The sequence below is a fragment of the Caloenas nicobarica genome, chromosome 6, assembly GCF_036013445.1.
Source record: "Caloenas nicobarica isolate bCalNic1 chromosome 6, bCalNic1.hap1, whole genome shotgun sequence".
Lineage (NCBI taxonomy): Eukaryota > Metazoa > Chordata > Aves > Columbiformes > Columbidae > Caloenas > Caloenas nicobarica.
The window spans coordinates 11,299,671-11,324,840 of record NC_088250.1 but is presented as its reverse complement, the minus strand read 5'-3'; the positions used below and the strand labels follow the sequence as shown (position 1 = coordinate 11,324,840).

General features: G+C 42.4%; 1 protein-coding gene across 3 annotated transcripts in view; it reads left to right on the top strand.

The window, feature by feature from the left end:
- The first annotated feature begins 557 nt into the window (after positions 1-557).
- MAP2 (microtubule associated protein 2) overlaps positions 558-25,170 on the top strand; it is a 98,508-nt gene continuing 73,895 nt past the window's right edge. For all 3 annotated transcript variants that reach the window (XM_065637394.1, XM_065637393.1, XM_065637392.1), the window contains exon 1: positions 558-618. The gene's annotated coding sequence lies outside the window, so the exon portion shown is untranslated. The remainder of the gene's footprint in view (positions 619-25,170) is intronic.

The following is a 25,170-nucleotide window of genomic DNA, read 5'->3' as shown; positions in this document are numbered from 1 at the left end:
AGAAAACTTAAGACCCTCTGTTATACAAGTGAGGCAAGAAAAACAGTTTCAAGAATAAATTTGAATAGTTCCCTGTATTGGTATCTCCAGCTGCTCTAAAGTGTTGTACTGGGAAGTCAGTGAGTGCTTTTGCTCTTCTTCCGTTACTTTCTAGGCATCTTTGCAGAATCTTTGCTTGTTCCTGCTTGAGATCCTCCTTCAGCAGAGACTATGAATAGAGCAGCCCTGCCAGATCTCCTGTTGGAGGGAGTCTGGCTGGGAGTGTGCTTTTGTGCCATTTGCCTTCCCTGATGAGTGGCTTTTTGGAGCTGTTGCCAGCTTTTCTTAGGGTAGGCCTAGGGATTAAGCAGCTCCTTGGTGGTCCCAAAGCAGGCTGGACAAAACAGGGCATCTGAATTAATGTGTCTCAAGTGAGCCTGGGGAAATAAAGCTGAGAGAAAAAGGCTCGGACATAAGTGTAAACATATGCAGCATCTTATAGTCCTTATAGTGTTGAGTTTATGCTAAATTCACTGAAGAGAGACTAAATAGAGTGTTTATTTCTCTATTTCTTTATAGGAACAGAGAGTTTCCCTCGTTTAACAAGCAGACGCAGCATCCTATCATCTGCTTAAACAGGTATGACCCTTTTATTTGTTAGTGTAGACTTACAAGGAGGCTGCTTCAACAGACAAAGGTGGCTTGAGAAAAGAGCAAAAAGAAAACTCCTCTAGCTCCTGGAACACTTCATTTTTCTGGGGTTAGTTCCTGATTTTGTAATCCTTCTTAGTTTTTATTTTAAAGGCCTCTTGTGTCTGCTGGGAGACACTGTACCCATTGTCAAAGCAGCTGTCGTCTTGCTTTTGGCTTAGCAAGAACCTGCTTGCAACTCGAGGTGGAAAGGGCCTAAGATGGTGTTGGTAAAAAGACAGAGCATCTGAGAGAGGTGATGGTGTTGCTTTACGCTGCTCTGGTTTGTCATGTCCTGCCGCTGCAGTGAGTCGTACCATAGAAAAGGTAAGAACAGTTTGGCAGAGTAAGGGCAAACGTAATGCTGCCTCATTTCCAGAATCGAAAACGATTGGGTTAGATCAAAGAACTGCACTTTTTCTCCTCTTTGGGAAAGAGAAAACTTTCATGAGACCCCTGTCTCAGAAGGCTAAAAACCAGTGTTAGAGAGTTGACGCTGCCTCTGTCATGTAGATGAGCAGATGCTTGTTTTGCCAGTATTTCTGTATGTACATGTATTTATTTCAGTTGAATTTACAAGTAAGTGATTATAGTTTCTGTTCTCACAAGCATGAGTTTGAAATGTTAAAGACAGAATATTGAACTTCAGCAAATGGAAAAGGAGTTTGATTGAAAGACTACGAAGCGTAAGGAAGAAATACAATAAGGGAATGTGGGTAGGGTGGCAAAGTGCCCAAGTTTCTGCTGTTGTAACTTTGCTTGGTCAGGGCAGGGTGAAATACTGCTATTCTTTTGAGGTGAACTGTTGTGGTTGTTCTGGCCTTACAACACAAGCAAAACAAGAGGGTTTTGGTGAGTTCAGGAGGTGCCTGTAGGAGCTCCTGGAGGGTGAGATGTAAGGCAGACTGGGATGGTGGTCCCCTTCCCAGGATCTCCTCTCAGCTCAGCAAGCTAGAGGAAGTTCTGACCCTGCATCCTTTGAATAATAGCATGAACACACACAAAAAAGTTTTATTCAGCTGGTAAAAGTTACCTCCTCTGTGTTGTTATTAATAAAAAGGTGCTGGATTATGCCAATTTAGGACATGTTCCTTCTGTGAGATTATACATAAACAGTGAAGAAAATCAACCTCCCCTATTCCCAAGTAGTCTGTGCTGTGCTTCTGAGGCTGCCAAGATACTTAATGATGAAAAATTGTAAGTTCAAGCACAGCTTTAAAGGAAGGCAAGCTGATACTACAGAATAAAAAAAAAAAGTAATAGTGTATGATCCGAGATCTGTGTGTACATGCACGTACGCATTGGGTACAAGGCTGGTTTGGGACTTCTTGCCTTTTTATAAGCCCATAAATCTACCCATTTCCTGACCAGCCCTTAGTTTACTTTAGCATGCAGTCTCTCCTGGCTCTGTGAATTTGAAGAAAATGGAAATCAAGAATCAAATTGGGCCCTCTAGGTTTTTAGGCTGTATAAAGCACACACACAAGTACCAGGTGGCTCACTTTTTGTTCTCTGAACTTTTCTCTCTCACAAGCCATGGCAGCACAGACCTGCCATAGGAGTCAGGTAACAGCTGTGTGTGCCACCCTCTCCTGCCCCTGAGACACATGCGGCTGGCGTGCCTGAGGTTTAGGTTGTCTTTTCCTGTTGCACTAAATTTCAGTGCTACTCCTCTTGGAAAGCGTGGCACAAGCAACCCAGCAGTTTGGGGAGGACCATTTGCCTTCTGGACAGTGACCTGTGGCAGGGCAGGAGCTGCCCCAGCCCCGGCATTCATTCACGTCAGGCTCCCAGGGACACGTCCAGCAACCCAGCGTGCCGGCAGGCTGGCTGCCAGCCAGCGTCTGCCAGGGTGGAGGGCAGCATAAGGCTGCTTACAGTGATCCTGCACGCTTCAAGAATTTTCCCATGGCCCCAGAATACCCTTGCAGCACTGTGCAAGTACTAAATGAAGGATTAAATTAGCCTCCAAGACTTAAAGTAACATCAGTTTTATTGCTTTCACCATTTCTTCATTGACAAAATTCCACTGGTGATAAAATACATTCTCAGACATGTACTGTGCAAAGCTTAAGTTGTCTCTGCAGGTTCCATCTTTAACTGACAGGCCTAAATTATTGCTCTTGAAATAAAGAGTATATCTGTGAAATGGAGCGCCTTATAGCCTCTTGGTGCTGCTAGGATGTCACGGACAGTTTAAGAAGTGGACAAGTCTGGTTGAAATGGAAAGAGAGTGAAGCAATCGTAGATCAGAACTAGCATTTTCTACGTAGGGTCACTGCATAGTGGTTAGGAGGAAAAAATGGGGAAGTAATGTCTCATGAGCATTGCTGTCTGTCCTTTGTGCTTTTGTCTCTGCAGTGACTGAAAGTAGTAGTCAAACCAGTGAAAACTAGCTGTAGAAATAATGTGCTGCAGGTGTCTGACGGCAAAGTATATTTTGTTCGATTAGGCTGGAAACTCTTCAGATTAATTCTGTAGAGAGTGAAGTGAGCTTCAAATGACTGCACTGGAAGGACACCGTAGCTTGTATTTCATGTTTAGAAATTTCCCTCACCTCGTCTGGAAGTTGACACAGTACAGAAAGTTGTCAGTGAGCAATGATTAGAACAGTTTTTAGGAAAAAGGATGCAAAAGGATACCTGCTAGAAGGATTTCTTGTAGTACCTAGAGATGAAATGTTGTCCTGATTTCTAGACAGTCAACAACTCTAGAGATATTTTTGTTCTGCTTTTTCATTTTGCTTATTTGTTTGTTTGTTTTTCCTCAGTGATCTTTGTAGCAATGCCTTGTGTTGAAGGACATCTTATGCATTACGGTGGAGGGGGAACTGACACTAGGGAAAGATCATAAGTGGGCAGAGCTCGAGATATAACTTAGTGCTGTTACCGGCATTGTCTTCTCTTTTCCCATGCGGCTGGCTTGAGTGTCTCCTGTTTGGCATCTGGAGGGTTGTAAGGAGGCATCTCCACCTGGGGTGGTTTTGACCCAGAGCTACACATTGGTATTCCATGCCTGCCCTCACAGCTCCCGAGGCATCTGATGCTCTTTCATCAACTTCTCCTTTAAAAATAGTCTCCTGCCAACTGGTAGGCTGTTCTGCAATTTCACCATTTGTTAGAAACATCTCCCTGTCAATGGCCACAGGGTTCTTGTATGAAACTAGCCTTTGGTTTTCCTTCCTTTGTGTTTATCCCTTATCATACATCTACCTCTTTCTTCCTTTGAAAGGAGGGCTGTTGTTTTTTTTTTTCTCAACCAGTCTCTTTCTTCCTTTCTTCTGATCATCTTAATAGCGATTATCTGCATCCTCTCTCATGTGAAAACACCTGTTTTGAACATAAACTGTAAAGGCAGAACACTGTGCTAATTGTATTTATCAACTATCGAAGGTAGCGTTTGCTACATTTTGAAAGATTCAGGCGTGGTTGTTAAGCAATGGAAAGGAAGGAAGGAGAATGCCCCCTGTCACTAGTAAATCATGATGATGATGGTGGTGGTGTTAGTAATAATCCTGCCTAGCAGGCTGAGTCACTAGTAGACGCTTAAAACTTGTTTACAGCCAAGAAGCAAGATTGTTCAGGCAGGAATTGAAAGGCAGAAGGTATAAAACTTGCTGTGGCTTTTTATTAAGTGTCTCCCCAACTGCTTGGATGCAAGAGGTGGGCCAGAGAGACCAGGAGGGCAGAGGAAAAGGGAAATGTCATCCTTCCTTTCCCCTGTGTAGTGATGAGGAAAGGAGCTTAATTTTAAGGAAGAGATTGGTAAATAAGGGAAAGTAGACAGTTGTATGTTGCAGCTTGTACTCAATGTTTTGGTCAGGATCAGCAGTCGACCCCAGTAGTGAGCTTTTCCATTCCTGTGCAGTACTTAAATGACTTAAAGGGACAAAATTAAGCAAGGGGAAGGTGAGTTGCCAAGCTGACTTTAGTTTTGTGAAGACTTACTGCATTTGACAAATATATTTCCTTTTGCATCTCCAACAGTAAAGTTGACATAATACTTCCCATAGGTCAAGAACCAGTCCTGTGTGCTAATGCTGAATTCTCATGGCGGTGAGTTTTGTCCCCTGGGTCATGTGAAGGGAAAGAAAACACCATGGAGCAGGAGCTCGGCTTTCCTAAAGGCAGTTGAATTTTTGCTGTGGACATTCTTCTAAAACATATCATCTTGCTAAGGATTATAGCTTTATGACTATATGAAAAAAAAATTTCCTACAGTTCTAAAAATTATAGTTTCCATTTTGAAAGGTATACAGCCCATGCCATGCGGTGTGTGCCAGCCCTTACTCACCCAAACTGGAGGGCATCTCTGTGTTGATCAGATTATGCCATCCATTAGGGTGCGACCAGGCTGGTGACCTGCTCAAAAAGCCCTTGCACCACTTGCCTTCTCCAGTGCCATGACTTGCCAGATGTCCTCCATTTATCTTCACAGCAAATCCTGCTGCTGTCTAAAACCACTTTTGTCCGTAGCATACTTACTGCCGAGTTCTCTTGAACTTTCCCGTGAAGCATCTCCTTCTGGCTGGTGTCACGACTGGGATACAGTGCACAGGGATTTGTTCTCTCCTGCCAGCCCTGGGGCCTGGGAGTAGCGATAAAAATGATCCCACTCCCACTTGATAACTGCAAAGGGCTTTGTAGTGGGAGTCACCGAATGCCTGGGCATTACCAATGCCTGTATGTTCAGTGCTGGGAAACCTGATGCTCAGAGTTAAGCCTGAGTTACGTGTATTTAAGTGGTGATGTTAGTAAACACGCTTTTGAAAGAGATAGTGGGAGTAAGAGGAATGCAATGAGCGTTCTGGCATGAAAGGAGTTTGAGAGAGGCAAAGATTCATTTGTATTGAGGAGTGAAGCTTATGAGAAGAACAGATGTTTGAATCGTAATGTTCTTTCCAGCATAGTTGATGAAAGAAAACTCTTCATAATCGTGACCAAAAAATATTCTAGTTGTCATCCTTAAGATGAGTCATTTTTTTTTCCTCATTTTTAATCCCTCTGAGACTTCGGTCCCTTCTGAAGCAGGAAGTTATAATTCAGTCCAGTCTCTGGCCGTGACATGTTGGGCAGCTGGAATAATTATGCAGGGAGAGGGATATAATATGCTGTGCTGCTTCATGTACAAGTGAGGTCTTCACATGAAAAGGGAGATCCTGACATGACAGACACAGCTTGTTTTCTTCATTATTTTCTAAATCATCCTTGAATCAGAAAGCTTCAGGATGTTTTTGTAATAAAACTTTGTTTGCCTGTTGTTCTACCTTTTCTCATGTCGGTGTGGGATATCTGAGGTAGATTGCAAGACACTTTGATCACTAGTCCTTTCTCAACGATTAATTCATAATGTTACCTGTATCTACATCTGTAAGATACTCTTAATAGGTATCCTTATTTTAATTATGACTTCTTTTGTGCAAAAAAAAATATTTTGCTTGCTTATACAATTATTCTTGTATGAGTTTTGCTGCTGAGAATCGTAAGAACACAGTAGTTATATTTGTGTTTTATGAGCATAATGAAAACAGAGACAAAAGGCTCAAGTGTAGGGTTAGTGGCAGCGTGCCTGGGAACTAGCTACTGTGTGCAACAGCTTTTGCTGTGATTCTTGTTAATGCTCCATGATTCATTGCTGTAGCTACCATAATATTAGTAACTAGGTGTCCAAGTCTGGATTAGATCACTGTTGTGTTAGATGCTGTGTGCTCAAACAGCAGAGTTGCTCCAGACCCCAAAGAGCTTGCAGTCAAATCTACAAAGAGGCGTTGGAGGTGTAGGCAGCCAGACAACACACTGGTGAGGCTGTATTTGTCAGTGTAATTAGTAGCTTAGAAAATCTGTAGTTCATGCTGGGAAATTGTCGATGGAAAACCATACTCACGTGATGCAGTTCACCTGGGACATATCAGCATGCAAGCACATATATTATGCAGCTAATAAGGGAGCTAACCTTAAATTGCTTGGGTTTTCTGACTGAAAATCTGGTGTGTTTTGGTTGTAAAATACATGAGGCCAGCTTCATTTGTAGTCTGTCTCTGCTGTTTAGCATGTTTTCCATTGGGAATATTTTTCTCTCTGATACAGCAAAAGTCCAATTACTAATGCAGCCAAAATAGTTCAGCTCCACGAAAAATTAATCTAAAAGTTGGTCTTAAAATGGAACTAGATTCCTTCGCCCCCACACACACACTTTCTTCCCCTCACATTTTAAATGTTTAGATAATTGGCTTCAGCTAGCAATAAAACCAGGAAATTAAGACAAGAAAATATTTTCCGGCCTGAGTGAGGAGCATCTGGTGAAGCCACAAAAGTGCCTTCTCTCACAGTCTGAAAAGTACCTGTACCCTTCAGAGCAATTCAGTACTTTGAAATGCCCTTAAGTCAGGTCTTCCTCTTGGTTTGAGTTCAGCTTGCTGCTGGAAATGGTATTACCAATTAAACTAGTTTGTGAATTAAAATAATTGGTATTATTTGTTAGTGTGGAGTGGTATCTAGTATCGGCTCTCTACTCACAGCTTGTGACCTTTTCCACCACACTACCTGCAGTCTACTCCGAACTCTCCAGCCCGTCTATTTTCTTCCTGTGGTACCAGGTACCACTAGTTTCCTCATCCCTTGGTTCCCTATGAAAGACTCACACTATCTCCTGTGATCTTTCGGATCCACAGCACTTGGTTCTTCCTTGCATCCCTGACTCCCTTCCCCCATGTTTATTCCAATTCTTCACCTATTTATCTCAATTTACTCCTTGAACATTTGGGGTCTTCTGACTTACTTTCAGTTCCACGTAACATTTTCTCAGCAACTATGTCCTCTCTGCATTGACTCCCCACTGTAGGCTAACCAGCACCTGTTTCATCCTCTACCTGTATTTGCTTAGACAGTTAATTGGGCCAGAAAGAGCATATGCTGTGGCTGCGTGTGAGCTCCTCATCTACTAATTAGACCATGAGGACACTGCCAAAGAGAAAGAATGAGAGCTGAGCTCTTCTTGTATTTTCCTTCATAGAGGCATTAAGATCTTCTCTCTCTTCTACCCATCTGTGGATTTCCTAAGGTGGTAGGTAGGAGCTTGGTATCTTCTGTCAAACAAGATAGAAATTGGCCGATGTGATTCACAATTATGGATGTGGCTAGACACAGCAGACAGGCAGAGACAGGAAACCGGAGCACAAACATGGGAGAATTAGGGAGCAAGTATTTTTGGATTGCTTGTACATTCACACATCTTCAGCTGAGTTAACTGGCAGAATCGAGCAGGGAGTTGGCACTACTGGTTGAATGTCAGGGAAAAATTTTAAGGACCTCTTACATAGTTTTGGAGGCAGGTTGGTATCAGGGACTTGGTGCATACTTTGTGATTTATGTTTTCTTAAATGGATTCTGGTGCTACATTGTGTCCTGTGTTTAATCGCTACCAAAGGCAGTTCTTTGTAAAAGTATTTTTAGAAATGAGCATCCATCAGAAGAAGAAATGCAAAGACCTTTATATAGAACCCTGGAGGAAAGAGAGGGGAAGTGTTACGGAGATGCTGTGAAAGAATTAAGTCATTTAGAGACAGCCCAGTTGGTCAGGCCAGCAGTCCTACGGAGTTGAAATAAGAATCTGCATTTTCGTTTGTTTTTATGCTAACATCAACAGCAGGGGTTCCTTAATGTAGTTTGAGGGCTGCAACCTTCATCAGAGACTTCACATATTCACATACATATTTTAAGCAGTGGCTACTCTTGATAGTCCCAGCTGATCATCGAGAGTTTTAAGGGATTGTGGTCCTTTTCAGCAGGGCTGGAGGCCTGGGCTGAGCTTCTAGGCTCCCAGGGGCCAGGGCTGTTAGACATCCAAAGCTCAGGATGCCTCGGTCCCCAGAGCTGCCAAGCAGGCACATGGCATCCTGGATCCCTCTGCTTCCCCAGCATGCTCCAGAAGCAACTCACGTTGTGCTGTCGGTGGCCAAAGTTGCGGTCCTCTCCTTTTGGGTATTCTTTTTGTGGCTGAAAAAGTTGGTTGTGCTGCCTCCAGGCACATGCCGTGTCTGATAAACGTCCTTCCTTGAGCAAAACTTTCTCAAATCTGGATCTGAAGGCTTTGGTTGGGAGCCAGAGCATCCTCACACATATGGGAAGAGACAGCCCTTGCCCTGAGGGGTCTGCAGCATAAATAGGCAAGTTACAGACAGCATGAACATTATAATCCATGTTTTACAGCTGGGAGAACTGAGGTACAGACTTATTTGCTCATAAGTTCAAGGTCATGGAGCAAGTGAACAGCAGAGCCCTGGACTGAACTCTGATGTTGCATCTCAGTGCCTTAATCATAAAGTTGTTCTGCCTTCTGAAAGATCCTTGTGATTATAGGAATATCTATTCTATACCACAGTGGTAGAAGAAAGAAAATCTCTATTTGAGTAAGATAATCTTGAAGGCACTGGAATCGGTGGATGAGTTTTGCCATCCTTTGATCAATTTTAGCAAATTCTATGCAGCTAGTGTCTAATGGGAGAAAATAAATTGCCAGCAAATAATAAACTAAGAATCCAGAGGAGAGGTGAAACAATCATTGTCTCAGCAGCCTATAGATAATAAAAGGGAAATCTCTTTATTTAAAGTACCTTATAATTGCTAATATTTTTAATCTCCTGGAAAATCCATGTCTATGAAGAATAAGCCAGGCTTTTCCTTGAACACAAAGGAGAAATGTTTTGGGTTTTGTCACTGGGAGGTCTGGATGATCATAACATTCTTCTTTCTCTCTTTGCAACCCTATGGGAGCACAATCCCAAATTAACTGCAATTAGAAGGAAGAGAAGGAAAGGAGGAAAAAAATAGGAAAGTGATGTCATTGAGCCGAGGGGCTGTCTGAGCTGGCCTAAACTGGCATATCCACAGCGTTGTGCATCCTAGGTGTGAAAGTAGGTCGTACAGCACTCAGCTGTGGCAACTGTGATTCTGATCGCTCTGTCCCTCTTTGCACCATGTTACACCCAGAGCTATGATATGTCCATTGTCTTCGGTGTCTATAGGTTCAAGCTTTGCTCATGTTTTGCCTACATGGTGTATATCCCGTGGAAGTTGGTGGGAGTCAGTTCAATACATGTGTGGGAGCAAAAAGGGGGGAAGGTGAGGGTTCCAGACAGCCAGTAGGTGCCAGATTTGGAGCTGGCGTAAATCAAGGTAGTTCTCTTGACCTCACTGAAATCACTCATGGTAGGCACTGTGTAGAATTCTTCCCCAAAAAATCAATTGACAGTGATTAAAAAAATCTCTTTTAGGATCTTGCCTAATAGGAGGTATGAGACACTCTCTAAGTTCAAGCAAGTACATTGCATTTTATTATACTGCACGGCTGAGATCCTCTGGTGTCATGGGAGGACATTTGTGCCTCTCCTGTGCCATGTCCCCATGCAGCCTGAGCAATTCAAATGGGACACCACCATCTTTTAGGGTGTCCCCTGCTGCAGGTTCATAGATTTGTTACCTCCTCTTGTGAAGAATGCTTTATCGTCTGTGATGCTTAACTCATGACAGGTCAAAGTACAGCTGCAAATACACACATTTACGCACAGCATTCAAAATGGATAGAAAAAGTATTATACTAACATACGAAGATGCAGGTGAAGAATTAGGAGACTTGCCTATTGCACTGAAAGTTATATCAAAGGTCTATTTTTTTTCCCTTTCTGTCAGCTCAGTTTCTATTTCCCTTGAGAAGATGGTAGCCAGGGTTTCTGACATAGCTCACTGGCTCACTTTTTTCCTCTTAGAGCTGATTCATTTGAAATCTAAAAGATGCCTAATGCTCTGGCATGGGCAGTGTCCTCAAGACAGGGATTGACCTTTCACAGGGAAATTTATCATATTCTCACCTTAAATGAGATACAGGATACAGTCTGTCCAGTCTTTTAATTGCAATAGCAGTAGCTTCCTTCCTGTGGATGAGTAGATGTGTCTTTTTTTAATAGAGAGCTGTGTGAGATGACTCCTTGAGTAAGTGGCTAGTAAGTTATTCTGATTGGAGGTGTGAAACTCTTCCTCCTTCCTGGCCCACCACTGGCAGCATGCCATTCATATAGTCTGCATCAGCTGTGGCATTTAACACAAACACCGCTGAACAAGCTGCTTTTAGTAGTTTATTACTGGATCTTGATTCAGCCACACTGCTAATTATTTGTTTTGAAGTGGCTGTAGGCTTTGGGTGCCTGTTCTGCAAACGCTGGCTCCAAGTCAAACTGCAGTAATGCAGTGTCCATAGCCATTAATCCAAAGATTAATGTAAGACTGTAAATTAAAAAGAAAAAAAAAAGTCTAGATGCCATTTGAATTTACAGAAATATAAATACATAAAAATCAGCCTAAAATTATAAAGCTAGCAAATGGATAAGATGGAGGGGAAACCAGAGTGTTTCAGAGCTTTGATTTATCTCAGTTACCACCAAAAATAATTTTTGTCCTGAGCGGCTGCCAGACTTGCCCCCGCCTTGCACATACACATAATTGTCTGGTTTCAAATCAAGCCTTGTAACATGGTGCAGAACATGTATGTATGCTTGATCTTCATCAACTGGAATATTGTGTAATAGTACTGGATGGCAACTGTACTGTCAGCTATTTTTTTTTCCAGAATAAAGTATTCAGCAAAATATATCTATCTGGGCATCTCTACTGCCTCTTACTGCAGAAGGTTGTGGAGCTTATGAAAATGCTGCAATGCAGCAAGTGTACTACTCCTGATTAAAAGTAGATTTTGTTGTTGTTGTTGTTTTTTCCCCTTTTCTGCATGCTTGTGGGTGGCATTTTAATCAAGTTCTCATGGTAACAAACATAATTTAAAAGCACTGAAGCCTACAAAACTAGTTGTTTGTGTTTTTTTCTTTTTTCTGTATGTGCTTGAGGTGGGTGTTAAGTCATTACAACTGCAGTGATGCCAGTTATTTCAGTGTTTCTAGTGCAGAGATGACAAGGGAAGTAAAATGGAAGGAGGTGTTGCTGAATGCAAAAAATCTTTGTCATCTTTTCACCAGGTTCTATTGTTGTCTTTTCTGTAAAGAGGGTGCAATTAAAGTAAGCTGTAATGTACTTCTTCTGTTGCTTTCTCATTCTTTTAGATGTATTCTGGCATCACAGTTATGTCATATTTGTAATTCCTGAGAGATGCAGTTTTATTGACAGATGTTTTGAGTCACTATCGCGAACATGAACTCCTATCAAAACACACATGAAAATGCATGAGAAGCTGAGGAATGCTGTATGGAGTTGTCATTGTTTTCTGTATATGTGAATAGATGCAGAGAAAAGCAGCAACAAGGGGTTAAAATTAAATTGGGGAGGATCTGAATTGAATGCTACTCTTTCTGTTAATGAATTGATATTGAAAGCAGCACATGGCTAAAACATGCTAACTCGTGGAAATCAGGCAATCATGTCTGATCACTAGATGGTCTGCTGCTTTGCCGTGTTCAATTGTGTTTGATGCTTTCTGTGTTATGAATTCACTTAATGAATCTATACTGTGATATTTTTGCAGTTCTGCAGATATGCAGTGAATAAGGGAATGCAGGTCAGTAATCCTTTGGGGGTGTCAGAAAATGTAAGATACAGCTCACTCTCAGCTGCTGAGAAAGTTGATTTACAATGATTAATGTATTGGCTATTTCCTGCTTTTAAATACATGTGGAAATGAAGTTCCAGGGATTTTTTTTTCTCTCTCTCTTTTGACTACAGCCCGCCTACAGATTAACAGTGTAGGATTTAACACTGTAACAGCCCAAATGTCCTTGCCTTGCTTACCTACAGAAGAACTACAGCCTTCTCTCAGGAACTGTGTGTCAGGGATGGTTAAGGCGCATTGGTGATCTCCCAATGTAGACACGGCTGGCTCTGTCAGTAAGACCAAGCCCACACCTTCAGAAAAGTGTTGAAAGCAGGATTTACAGAAATACCAGGATTGCCAGTAAGAGAGAATGCTGCAGTTAGGGGTTGGGAAAGGACAGAAACATCTCAAACATCTTGTCTCCTTGGTCTTCCACACAGGTGTTGAGCTGCTTTGCAGTGAGACCAGACTGCTCTGCTCTTCCTTCTTCTCAAGAATATGCTGAATGCTTAGACATTTTTCCGCAAAAGGAACTCGTATTTATTTTAGCATCTAAAAGTGCATTTTTGCCCTTTCCTGTCTAATTTGGCCTTGCATAAACACCTTACAATGATTTGAAGAGATGGGATGGTCCAGGAGCCTTAAAGTATTTTCCAGCATGGCTACAGCACTGGGCTTTGCTGCTGCCTCCCATTTTTATGATCTTGTAACTTCCTTGTTCAGCAATTGCTGAAATGGGAAAATGAATATTAGGAATTAAGTTGTGATGAATTTTTTAATCTGGATTTTGAAGAAGAGTTGGAGCAAGAAATGTCTTAATGCCATCTCTTCAGATTATTTTCCCTGAACATTTTCCATACCACTGGCTGAGAACTGGTCTGGGAATTTGAGCAGAAGACCATGAATGCTGTACTAATCCTCCTTAATCTGAACTCCTGTGTCTTTCTTGCCATGGAAGATTGTTCTGATGTGATAAGAACAACATTGGACAGTGTTCATAAATCCACTCATTGATTTTGGAAATCTTTCATGTTAAGACCTTCTGGGATTCTAAACAGGTAAACCAGTAGAGAAAGCAGTAAAAGGTCAAGAACCAAGGAAAATAGAGCCACATTGGTTTTTATACTAGGAAACAAAGAGAGCAGTGAAATATTAGCTATATGGAGAGAACTGATTATATAGTAGCTTCCTGTCACCTTTGTGTTCATTTAGTACTGATAGAAAGAAGCCTTCTGTTCAGAAACGTGTTTTCTCAATAGTCATTTCTTGCTGTGGAAAAAGGAAGAATACTACCCTTGTTTCAGAAGCTGCAAATGGTTGTGAGCGATGCTCCTTGGAAGCAGTACAACAAAGTAAAGCACAATGTATTCTTCAAATCAGCATATCATTTGAATGGTTGATGTTTGAAATATCAGCTCTATCTTTTAAATGGTAATTTTTGCACTTGATCACAGGCTTTATGTCAAATATAATGATGTGGATATTGTAGTCTTTATTAGCCTGATGTTAACAATTCTCACGTCACCAAGTAAAGCCCCTCTAAAATGTTCAGAAATTTAAAGAAAATTGAAATGTGTTGAGGATAGCAGTTTTGGTGTATCCTTCCACATCAAATCCTTCTGTATCAAATAAGGTGCTTCTTTGAAGTACAAGTAAAAATTTGCTTAAGTAAAATCTCCTGACTTTTGTAATATTCCCAGAGAACACTGACAAAGCACCGGAGTAAATCCTCACTGAAAATCTCTGCTGATTGGTATGTGCACGGTAGGGTTTGATCCTAGCAGTGCTTCAGGAAAAGGAGCTTTAGAGTTTTATTCTAGTTTGTGCTGCAGCCTCACTCATGTAAAGTGTTTTGAACTGATAACAGGTAAAAGGACAGCAACAGAGTTCTTCTTTTTATAATATGGAAGTATTGTGGTTCTTTTTTTAAAAAGTGTTTTTCACTCTTTCTTTGTTCTTGAGAGTGCATATGTAGGGTACCCAGCGATGCTGGAAAGTATCTTGATGCTGTACCCTGGAAAAATGCCCCCAAATACCAGCTCAGCCTGATATACTGCAGAAATCAGGTGTGGAGTAGGAGACGACTTTCATGATCTGTAAGCTGGTCAGGAAGTCTCAATGCCTGAACCAGTATTGCAGTCTGTGAGCATTTAGCACTGGCCTTAGGGGTGTTTCAAAGATTGGCATGAGGCTAGACATGGGCCGTATGCTGAGGCATGGCTTGTCTTGTGCCCAGGGCAGGGGATAAGAGAGGAATGAGACTGAGGAGGGGAACCCTTGTGCTGGGGCAGTTTGTTTGTACCTTACTGAATTTAGAGCCTGTTTCTTCATGAGACATTCTTCAGAGTTTTGTAGGGCTGCCCGTCATTTGAAGTGGGGGCCCTTTTGTTTCACATGGTATAAGTCTAAATGCAGAGAAACTAATGGTTTCTTATCGCTTCAGAACAGTTTTGGAGGTATAGAGGTGTATGGATTTCAGAACAGGGTGCCCTGTTGTTCTGCATGGGGTGTGTCCTGCGGGCTGTGAGGAACCTCAGTATGACTTTTTGGGACATAGCCTGGGTTCTGGCCATGACAAACCTAAGTTCAGGGCCCAGGCTGAGTAAATTCAGGTCCTTTTGCAAGGGAGGCCTGAGTATAGTATGCCCCCTTGGATGTCTGGGACCTGTCTGGGGAAGGCAGCTGGGGCCCAGACACATAGTGGTGGTAGCACCAGAGGAAAGGACAGAGATTATGGGATCCTCACCAGGAGATGTGAATGCTGTGTCACCCTCAGCGAGAGGGGCCCAGAGAGTCTAAAGCCATTCCCTTTGCAGTCCCAGCATCCAGGCTGGCTCTTCCCCAGAGCTGCTCCAGCAGCAGCATGAGTTTGGGTGGGATTAGAGCCCAGATCTGAATGGCAGGCAGATCTCTGATGATGAAGAGGGTATAGCAAAGCCTTTGAGATGCCTTTGTTGAGGGCTTTTACGCTGATTGAACCTATGCTTTCTTTCAAGGGATACAAAGAAGGGTTGTCTGCCTCTCTGGAAAAGTCTTTCCAGGTCTCTTTACACATGTGCTGTAAATCAGACCATCAGACTCTGGCCTGTGGTACTGCCAGTGCATCACTCACCATCACTATGGATACAGCGATCTTATCTGCTGGTGGATCTCTGAGCATAACATACACATCTCTTCACATACAGTCCGTTTCCTGATTGTGGTGCTATAGATGAGGCTGCCAGCTAAGGTGGCTTGCTGCTTTCCATTACAAAATTCTATTTCTGTTACCACTTTGCCAAACTTTTTGCGGTTTAGGCTGCAGTTTTCGTCTCTGTCAGTCAGGCTTGTTTTGCTCTCTTACACATGTGTTTTGGCCCTAGCTATCTTTTGCTGGAGCCAGGGTTGCCTTCCTGGGCTGGGTTGAAGGAACCAGGTTTGCTGTTTTAACTCAAGATCCTGTTTGTGAAGTTCTTTAGCATCCTCGTTGTTGTCGAGGAGGGGGCTTTTGAAAGTTTGCTGAGGGTCAGGCGAGACTGGCTAGAGCCTCTGCTGCTTCCAGTGTCCCTGAGCCTGACCAGCCCAATTTACGTAATGTCGTATCATATCACAGTGAGGGGGGGGGAAAAAGTAAGCTGCCTCTCCGTTGCTTATAGTCCCCAGGAGAGGAGAAAGTCCATGCTTTCAAATGCAGAGGCAACCCAAGTTAGAAAACATGGCCAAGAACTTGTGGAAGCAGGGGGTCAAGGGCAGAAGAGACAGCTCTGATAAAGGATACATGGGGAAAGGTGAGGATGAGTAAGCATGAGATGGACACAAGTTGTAGAGAGGGACTGGATAAGAAGTCTAGGAAGGAAAACTGGAAGTTACTAGAGGAATGGGAATGAGGAAACTGCTGCTTGGGGTGGAACCTGCAGGACATGATCTGAAAGTGGACTTTAGTATGAGAAGGATAAAACTTTCAAAGTTTGCAGTGATGAAAGCATGGATGGACAGCAAACATGGACAGGCCCTGCGTAAGGGACTAGAGCCCACAGGAACAATGCCTGGGGTGGGAAGGTGATGCAATGGAGACTGGGATAATCTATGCAGAGGGAACGAGAAGAATAAAATATGTTTGTCGAACTAGGCAGTAGCTTAGTAAATATGCAGAAGACCCAGTTACGATTCTGCCGTCATCTTTCATTTCTTTCACAGCCAAACTCCTGAGGTGTAACCTTGCAACCTTAATGTCATTGCAGAGAGCTTTGTGTGTGTGATACATGTTGATGCACCTCTAGACAAAATCCAATCTCTGACAGTTACTTCTTCTCTTTTTGCATTTTTGGTAGTCTTTAGTATGCTCCGTCAACAATAGCAGAACAGAACTTTCCATTCCTAAACAAATAAAGTTGAGTGCTATCCAGATGTGTATATTTAAGTGGCTGCCATAGCTGAATTTTGTTGCTGCCAAATAGACAGTGATTTATTCTGTAAGTTTTGTGCCCTGAGCTTTCAGAAATACACTTCTTTTCATCTTGAAGCCCAGCAGAAGTCTAGCAGTAATAATTAGCAAGCCATAAAAATCGACCTGATTTGTGGGAACCACTGAAGGATGCAAAGAGACATTTCTGTTCGAGAAGCTAGGAACAAAAGCGTGTGGTTACTGACCCAGTCATGTCAGACCTAAATGTTGAGGGAATCCCAAGTGATAAGTGTTCTGCAGTCTGAATACTGCCTATTCATTCAGCCCTTCTAGCAGAGTGAGTGAATCATTTTTTCAAGCAGAGACAGCCCCTCTGGGTCAGACAGGAGGTCAGTGGTGGGGCATGTGTTTCAGACTGCTCATCCCAGATAAAAAAAGGAAAACATACAAGACTTTGCTTATACTATTGCAGCTTCAAGAATCTCATCTATAAAACATTTACATATAGTATCTCATGAGACCTCTCACAAGTGGTGGCTCTGGATATATAACCAGGTCCTTCTGGAAGAGCCATCTGCCTTCCTAGCTGCTCATGTGCTTTTTCTCCTCAGCATCACCCCTACCCCAGAACACTTTTTCTCAACTGGTCTTCCTGTTGATGTCCCAACCTTATCATTAGCTCAGTGTCACCATGTGCAGTCTATAGATTTTTAGTGTGAAGTGGTCAAGTTCCGCAGAACATGTTGAAAATGAGCACTCCCTTCATCTGGTGAACCAGCTCCACACAAGTGCCGAGATGGAGTCTGCAGAGCCTGTTCTTGCTGCATCAGCAGAAGGGATATGGAAGGACATGTGCCTGGGATGTAATGTCATGTTTCATTTAGAAACCTATCAGACGAACAAAGCTGTTCATTTGCTAGAGCTTGGCCTTGCAATAGGTGCTTTTCATTTACAGTGTAATACAGTCTATGCCATACATTTTCATTTAGAGTTTCTTAAACCTCATGATGCTCAACAAGGAGCTGTGACATTCCATTCACACTTGATGGACAAGGGTCACCTTTAAAAATCAGTGGCAGGAAACCACACAATTATTTAATATCGATATTATAATAGCAAATAAAGCCTCTAAGCTGTGTTAGATCTAGATGTTATTTACATGGTAAAAACATACCTTTTTCCAGAAAAAGCTCTCAAATTGAGAAATGATGGACAAATTAATGGAAGAAAAAATCAGCAGTTGTCTTTTGAACTTACATGAACTTCTATCATGCACCACCTCTTGCACAGTGTAATTTCCTACAGTGGGTAGAATCACCTCTGTTCATTTGTAGGGAGGCTGCCACAAGTGAGTTCTATTTGATGCACCATACATCTTTGTGGAGAGAGCGATTGTTTGTTTTCTCTGCTTATCTTCATGTTTCACCTATTTTTATAAACATCTCCTCTGTCCCAGGATGAAGAGTCATAGCCTGTTTAGTCATTCCTTGCACAGAAGCTTCTCCAGCTCTTTGATCATCCTTGCTGAGCTCTCTGTACCTTTTCCACGTCTACTATATTTCATTTGTGATTAATACTTAATGCTTTCAGGCATCCTAAACCAACTTCAGCATTAATGCTGCTGAAAGATTTTGCCAAAGAAAAAATACAGAGAAATTCAAGATTATTCATATGTTGGATTCTGGGTGCCTCTCAAAAAAGACATCAGAAGCACCTGAACACATAAATGCATGTGCAAATTTTCTGTGTCCATCAATGATGTGCATGTCCTGTATCTCATTGTGCTTTTTTGTGTCCTGTTTTCCTCCTAAGGGAAATCTCTGATGCAATCCATGGAAGGACACACTTCTCTTGTCCAGAAAGTCACCTTGAGAGTATCTTCTATATGCACTGCTTGTATTGGAAAGAGCATGTTGATCTGAATCTTCATAGGCATGTAGGCACCTGACTTTGATGGAAATCAGCAGGACTGTGTCACTGGGTGGAGACTTTGTGCATTGAGAACACACTGATGTGAGACTGAAGCTCTGTGGAGCTTCTTGCCTCTTCATGTGGAGCAGCTTGTGCTGGCCACTGCTTGTGGCAGGAGTCTAGACTGGATGGTTTGATTGGAAATGGCAAATCTGAGCCTTGCTCCTTCCTTCTGGCTGCCTCTTTGTATTAAAACAACACACATTCAGCCCCCTGGCTTGGGTTTTTTCCAGACTTTTTCCTCAGTTACTGAATTCGTTCATCTGTCACATCTTACCATTCTTGACATGCACTTTCTTCATCAAATGCAACTTTCTTACCCCACCCTACTCCCCGGCCCTGGGCTTGCTCTTTGCCTCCTACAAAACTCATTCATTCTTCATTGTATCCCAGAAGAACACACTGACTTCACATGCGCGTGTCAAGCCCTCAGCACAGTTGGAAAGAAAAAGGGTGGCAGCAGAACAAGGTTAAACCCAACCTGTAGCAAGAATTGGGTAATTGCATACACCCGTGGGAGCCCTGAAATGGGTCTTTGCTGTGACAGCAAGTCCTGCAATTAAGATTTCAGAAAGGCTGAATGACTCAGTGAGTTGGTTCCTCCTCACGCTTTGGATACTTTAGTTTTCTTAATTCAGAAAACCAAGGAATTAAAAATTAAACTTCAAAAAAAATCACTGTTGTTAAAATAAAAACCGGGACACATAAACTCCTCTTTCTGTTTCATTGCACATCCCAAGATCTTAACTGAAACCCTTTTGAGAGATAAACTTCCTCCGAAAGTGAGGGGCTGCAAAATCAACTCCTGTGGCTTCATATTCTTTCAATACTGGCTCTGTCCTTCCCTGCATCCTGCCCCTGTGCCCGAGCAGGCAGGAGGAGCAGCTGCTTGCTCTTCTTTTGTAGGCAGTAGAGTTGGTTTAGTAAAGATTTGGCAGGGAAAAGCTACCACATGATAAAATTATATCCCAAATATTGTGATTTTACTGTCTAGAGTGTTTAAGAGCACAAAAGATTTCTGGGTATTCTCAGTTCTAGGTATGGAGAGATTCTTTTATTTGTCTGGGTATACAGTCACGGGTCATATGCATGGGTGGCTGAATGTGGGTGGACAGCAAATTTTTAAGTCATGCAAGCATGAGGGTATATTTAAGTTAAAAGAAGTCCTTTGTTTATAACATTGTTGGTTAGAAAATAGTACAAAGGGTTGAAATAACCCTACAGCTTCTGTAGGACCAAGGTTTTGCAGCACAATAGTCACTGGTCAGACATTCCCTAGGAAAAGAAATCTGTCACTAGCTAATCCATGCCAAGTTTCCTGTAAGTATAGAAGCAAGCAGACTTTGCAAATAACCTCTCTTCCCATCAGTTTTCCAGTCTTTGCTCTCCTTATTTCTGTTTATTTATTTACAGTTATATGTTTTGTGCTGCAGCTAAAATCATTGGCTTCTGGTGGCTGTAATGGGTTCCTGGGCCCCTGCGTCTAAGGTCTTGTGAGCATGAAACCTTAGAGTCAAAGATGCTTAAGTGAGTCTGGATAGAGGGACCTCGGAACAAGCTTTCTTCTGTCTGATGCTCTTTTTCAGCATGAATAAACAATGCCCCTGTTAGACAATTAGATGCTTCTGCTTCCACTGTGTCCCTGGCATGAGTGCCTGGTGTGTCTGAGTATTATGAAGTGAAGCTAAAAGCACTCTCAGCAAAAAGAAAAATAATCTGCTGCCTTTGACCTGAAGAGAAACTTTTTTTCACATGAGCAAGAATTTTTACCCAAACGAAGTGGAGCAGCACATCGCCTTAAAGATCCTTTCAGGTTGTCACCTTCATACTTCATTTTCACATCAACACCTTTGCGTTGCTTGTCCAGTTGTGGAATAATTGACTGTATTCCTTTACTTCAGCATATGAATGGGACAGAATTAAGTTGGGATGGCAGCTGGATGTGAAAGTCCACCCTTGGAGTTGCCGAACTACCCCTTTTTCAGGGGTTCATGGCCCAGGAGAGGGCATAGAGAGCTGGACTGTGATGCAAATGCCAAGTTCCAGATTTTTGCTGTAGGCTGGTTCTCCTGCACGTATTTATGAAGAATAATCTGCCAAAAATTATCCCAGGACATGCAGCTTTCCATTTGTAGTGGGTGACGTGATGATGCTCCCAAAGGTAGCATCTGAATATTTTAAAAGATTGTACTGTAGCAGGGGTGGAATTCGTTTTGAAAATAAGGTAAGACCTTTAAAAAAATTTTTAAAATGCAGACACATTTGTAGAGGCAGCATTTTTTTGTTTCTAATCAAAAGCTCACTGAGTAAAGTTAAGATCGTGTGAAAATGTGTCATTCTTGATGAGATCTTGGTGAAACTGGAAGAAGTAAAGATGTGAAAGTAATTCATGTATGTGGAGAAGGAAAAGAAAGCACCAGTGTAGTTCAAGCGCTTATTCTGGGTGAGATTTTGGTTGTGGGTTTTTGCTTAGCAGTTAAGCTTGTAGCATCTCTCTGCTAATTCATCCAGTTTGCCTCACCTGTTTACAGAGTAGCTCCACTGAAGCTGGTAAGAGCATAGACCTGTACCGCCTGTAAATTATGCAAGTAATGTATTAGCATAATTAATTAATTCCTTGCCGCCTAATTTCAGCTGTCATCCATCATGTAGCCTCTTGAGAGAAAAGATGCATCATCAAATCAAGGTGTCTTAGCAAGGTCAGTGTGGGGAAAACAAAATCATGCAAAATTTCACTCTTTCTGTGAGCTACCTTCGCCAGATCCCATCCAAGTACAAGTATTGAGTAGCGTGACTTGAGAGTAAAGGAAGCACATGGCTGTATAGCCTGTTTGCAGTAGCCATGGCAAATACACAGTTTGGCTGCCACTCCTTCAAACAACAGCCTTGAAAAATATGAGTCTTAGAATTAGAATATCATAAACTGGGCAGTCTGTACTGCATTGCCTTCTGTACGTGTGCGATAAATAAGCACAAGACAACTTTGGTTTTGGGCTCTCAGACTACAGCCTTTTACAAACACTGAAAGTTATAATGGAAGTTACAGTGGGGAGGGGAACCAAGCATTTAATGTTCATTTTTATTAGCCGGCCAGTGTTTGTTCCTGACAAAATTCAGCTGGCCAAACTAGTCAAATGTTGGCAGCCGCAATGCTTTTAGTATGGTGTATTTGTGAGTGTTTCTAGAAGTTCTAACTTTCTTTTTTTTTCCTAGGCTGTGGTGACTATATCAAGCTGTATATTACTTCTTCCTGAATGATGAAGAGTTTTCCCCTTAGGTAGTATTTTGAGCACCCTTGTCTTATGTAGCCAGTTTTCCAGCTCTGCTGTGTTGTTGCTAGAGATTTTCAACTCTCGTCTTGCCAAGGTTTGAAGTGACCACTCTGTTAAGAGGGAAATATGAAGAAAACAAGGTTTTTCTATTGCAGATGTTTTCTGGATGATACCTGAATCTGCTTTTCCCTTTAAAATCATCTTAAACTAAGGTTTCCTCTGTTCTTCCTAGCTTTTTTAGAATGTAGTAAGTGTGGCACATATTTTATAATTGATTTGATAGCAAAAACCAGACTGAAAGTACAAATAAGGACTAAGTTGTTGAGACAAGCGTTTATTTTGCTAAGTCTTTATAATATCTTTTTATTCATATTGTGAAAGAACTGAAGTGTACAATGTAGAAAGTTTTCATTTCCAGTTGGATTATTGTGTTTTGAAAAGCAAGGCAGTTAGGAGAGGGAAGCTGTGTAGAGGGTGACAAGCATTTCATGGGCAAAGCCCACTTCAGTGTGCCCATCCTGTGCGGCAAACTGGTGAGCTGAATTCCCCCTGAAAAGCTTCGAGAGGGCCACGTAGTGCAGCTGCTTCTTTGGACATTTCCCTGTCTGATTGCACCCCAAATAGCTTTATCCGCGCACAGCCCTTGGAGCTAATGCTGTTTGTTTATGGTGGGGTTTTTGTGCCTCCTGCACTGAGGGTGAAAAAGCAAATGCTGTCACAAGTGTTGGTGAATCTTTTTCTCTACCAGGATTGTAAGTCAGGGCCTTGGCACCAGTCATTTGGATGGTTGCTGGCTGGTGGCCGTGGAGCCTCGTGTTTCAAACAAGCTTGCCAACTGCAATGCTTTCTCTGAAGTGCACAGAGAGGGCTCATGATGCTCATCTGAAATGGTGCTTGGTGGAAAAATCAATGCAATGTGTCTGACTCTGAGGTGTTCCCCCGGGAGCAATCCCGTCCCTGTTTAGGGCTCGTTTCAATGAGTCTCCTGGAAACAAAAGACCCAACTGAGAAGTTTGGGAATCTTCTGGCTGCCAGGAAACATCCTGACTTCCCGGCAGCATTCCTTCTGTCCTTCAGCCCCTCTGGGTCCCCGAGGCAGGAGAGATCACAGGTAGGATTGAGCAGGGACTGCCTTCTCTGTTTACCGATCAGGAGAAGTCAAGGCTGTCATGGTGTCTCATCTTAAAATTTGCAGGAGGATTGTATGCAATTTAATCCAGAGAGACTTGTGTTTCATCGTGTTGGCACCTTTACTGACTGGTCATGCTTCTTTAGTGCTTTTGCCATTCTTATCACGGACTGAATTTATTGATAATAAGTTTTTGGCTTATTTCTTGTTTCAGATATCACTTACAGTTGTCATGGTGCTGTTGTTATGGTTACCATCTCCTTCAGCTAAAACGCCTTTCTGCAGGAAGCAATTATGATTAGTGATAGATGGGTGTGTGTGAGGGTGTTTGATGAATGGTAAATGGTGTAAAAATGCAGCATCGTGAATAGAAACAGTTTGTCGAAAAGGATGGTGTTGGAGCAGGAAGGGGTGTGCAGGGATTCTTCTGGCTTTTTAGGTAGAAGTGAGCTCTATGGTACACGTTTGGTGGTTTGTTGTTGGATTTTTTTTTTTTTTGCAGGCAGAAGCTGCTAGTACCATGATTTCACCATGGCAGGAGAGAAGGGCACCCAGTTTTAGATTTCTGGAGTTTAGCAAGTTGGTGCAGTCCCTGCACATGGAAGCGAGGGTCCTGTGCGCTGGGCAACCAGGTATCTTGCAGGAGAGCATCCACCAGCAGGTCAGCTAAGTTGCACTCTGCTTTCCAGCAGCCCAGAGAAACACCCCCTTTCCCACCTGCCTGCCCCCGCTGCTGCCCAGCTATGGGAGACTCTGAGAGGGGTTTAAATCTCTGCACCAAAACAGGGGAGGACACTGTGCAGGAAGGAGTGGAGAAGCACAGAGAATGAGCAGCATCTCCTCTGGCGCTCTGCTCGTTCTCTGCTGTGCCAGTGCTGCAGGTCTGATCGGCTGCTTCGGAGCCTGCAGCCATCCCTCATTCTCAGCTCTGGCAAGGATGCAGATTGCGGTAAATTTTCTTGGTCTTTCCACAGTGAGCCTCCTTTGTTCAGTATCTGGTCCAGACACCATCCATTCTTTTTCATCTGCTTTGTAATCCAATGTACAATCAAAAAGATTTTCTACAAAGAATATGTGACTATTGACTGTTTTCAGTGTGGAAAGGAAAAAGCCTTTAAAAATCCCCTAACAGCAATACAAGTATGCAATGAACACTGCTGCATTCTTAACAGACACAAGGTAGTATTTAGAAAAATGGTCTTGCTCCTGTTGTCTAGAAAGAGAGCTCTAACTGCCAGCTAATAACTCAAGCAGTGAACAAGGAAGAAATAAATCCTATTTGTTATAGTTATCAGAGAAACGTTTTCATTCTTTATTAGGCTTGAGAGGTAGAGTGGCTCCAATTGAGCGAATGGATCGTTCTGTCTAATATATACCATATTACTAAAATTACAGCACTTAGACATTTAGCATCAAGTGATAACTTTTGTTAATTGTTTTGTGGCTTCTGGACCATGACCAAGCATTTTAAGTAAGAGGGCAGCTAATGTGGTCCCTGTCAGGTGTCGCGAGACTTTCTCCCCATCCATGCTGTTTGCGGTGGTTGTTTTTGGTCAGTGTGAATTCAGCACACTGCTCACACCCACAAAGAATCAAATTAATTTGAGAGAAGATGCACGTTAACTGAAATGCAGGAATGAAATGCAGGTGCAAAGCTCTCCATGTGTTCTTGGCATCCAAAATTATCCCTCTTGTTCTGTAAATATGTGGAGAGTCCATGAAGACAATAGTACTGATAGGATTTGGGTGCTACATACTACAGGCTGAGCCTTGTGATGGTGGCAGGAGGTTTATTAGCGTTTGTCAGTCCAGGTTTCCCACCTTCTGTCTCTTGTTGCTTTTATGCTGGCCTCCTGATACCTACCTGCTTTCCTTGGCTCTTCTAGACATAGTTGTCAGGGAGTTAAATTTACTGTCAAATTCCCTTAGGACCTTTTAATCCACAGTGCCAGATATTTAATATTCAGACACATCATCCCAATTGGCCAGCTGGTATGTGGACATGAATTAAAGGTTTTCTCGGTTGTGTTATTTACCAGTATGAGTTAGATTGTGCCTTATTTTTCTTTTTTTATTGTTAAGGAAGAATTTTATTTTTTTTAATTTATTGCATTGTTTTGGAGACAATTTCATTCTTCTCTACTTCTTGGTGCCCT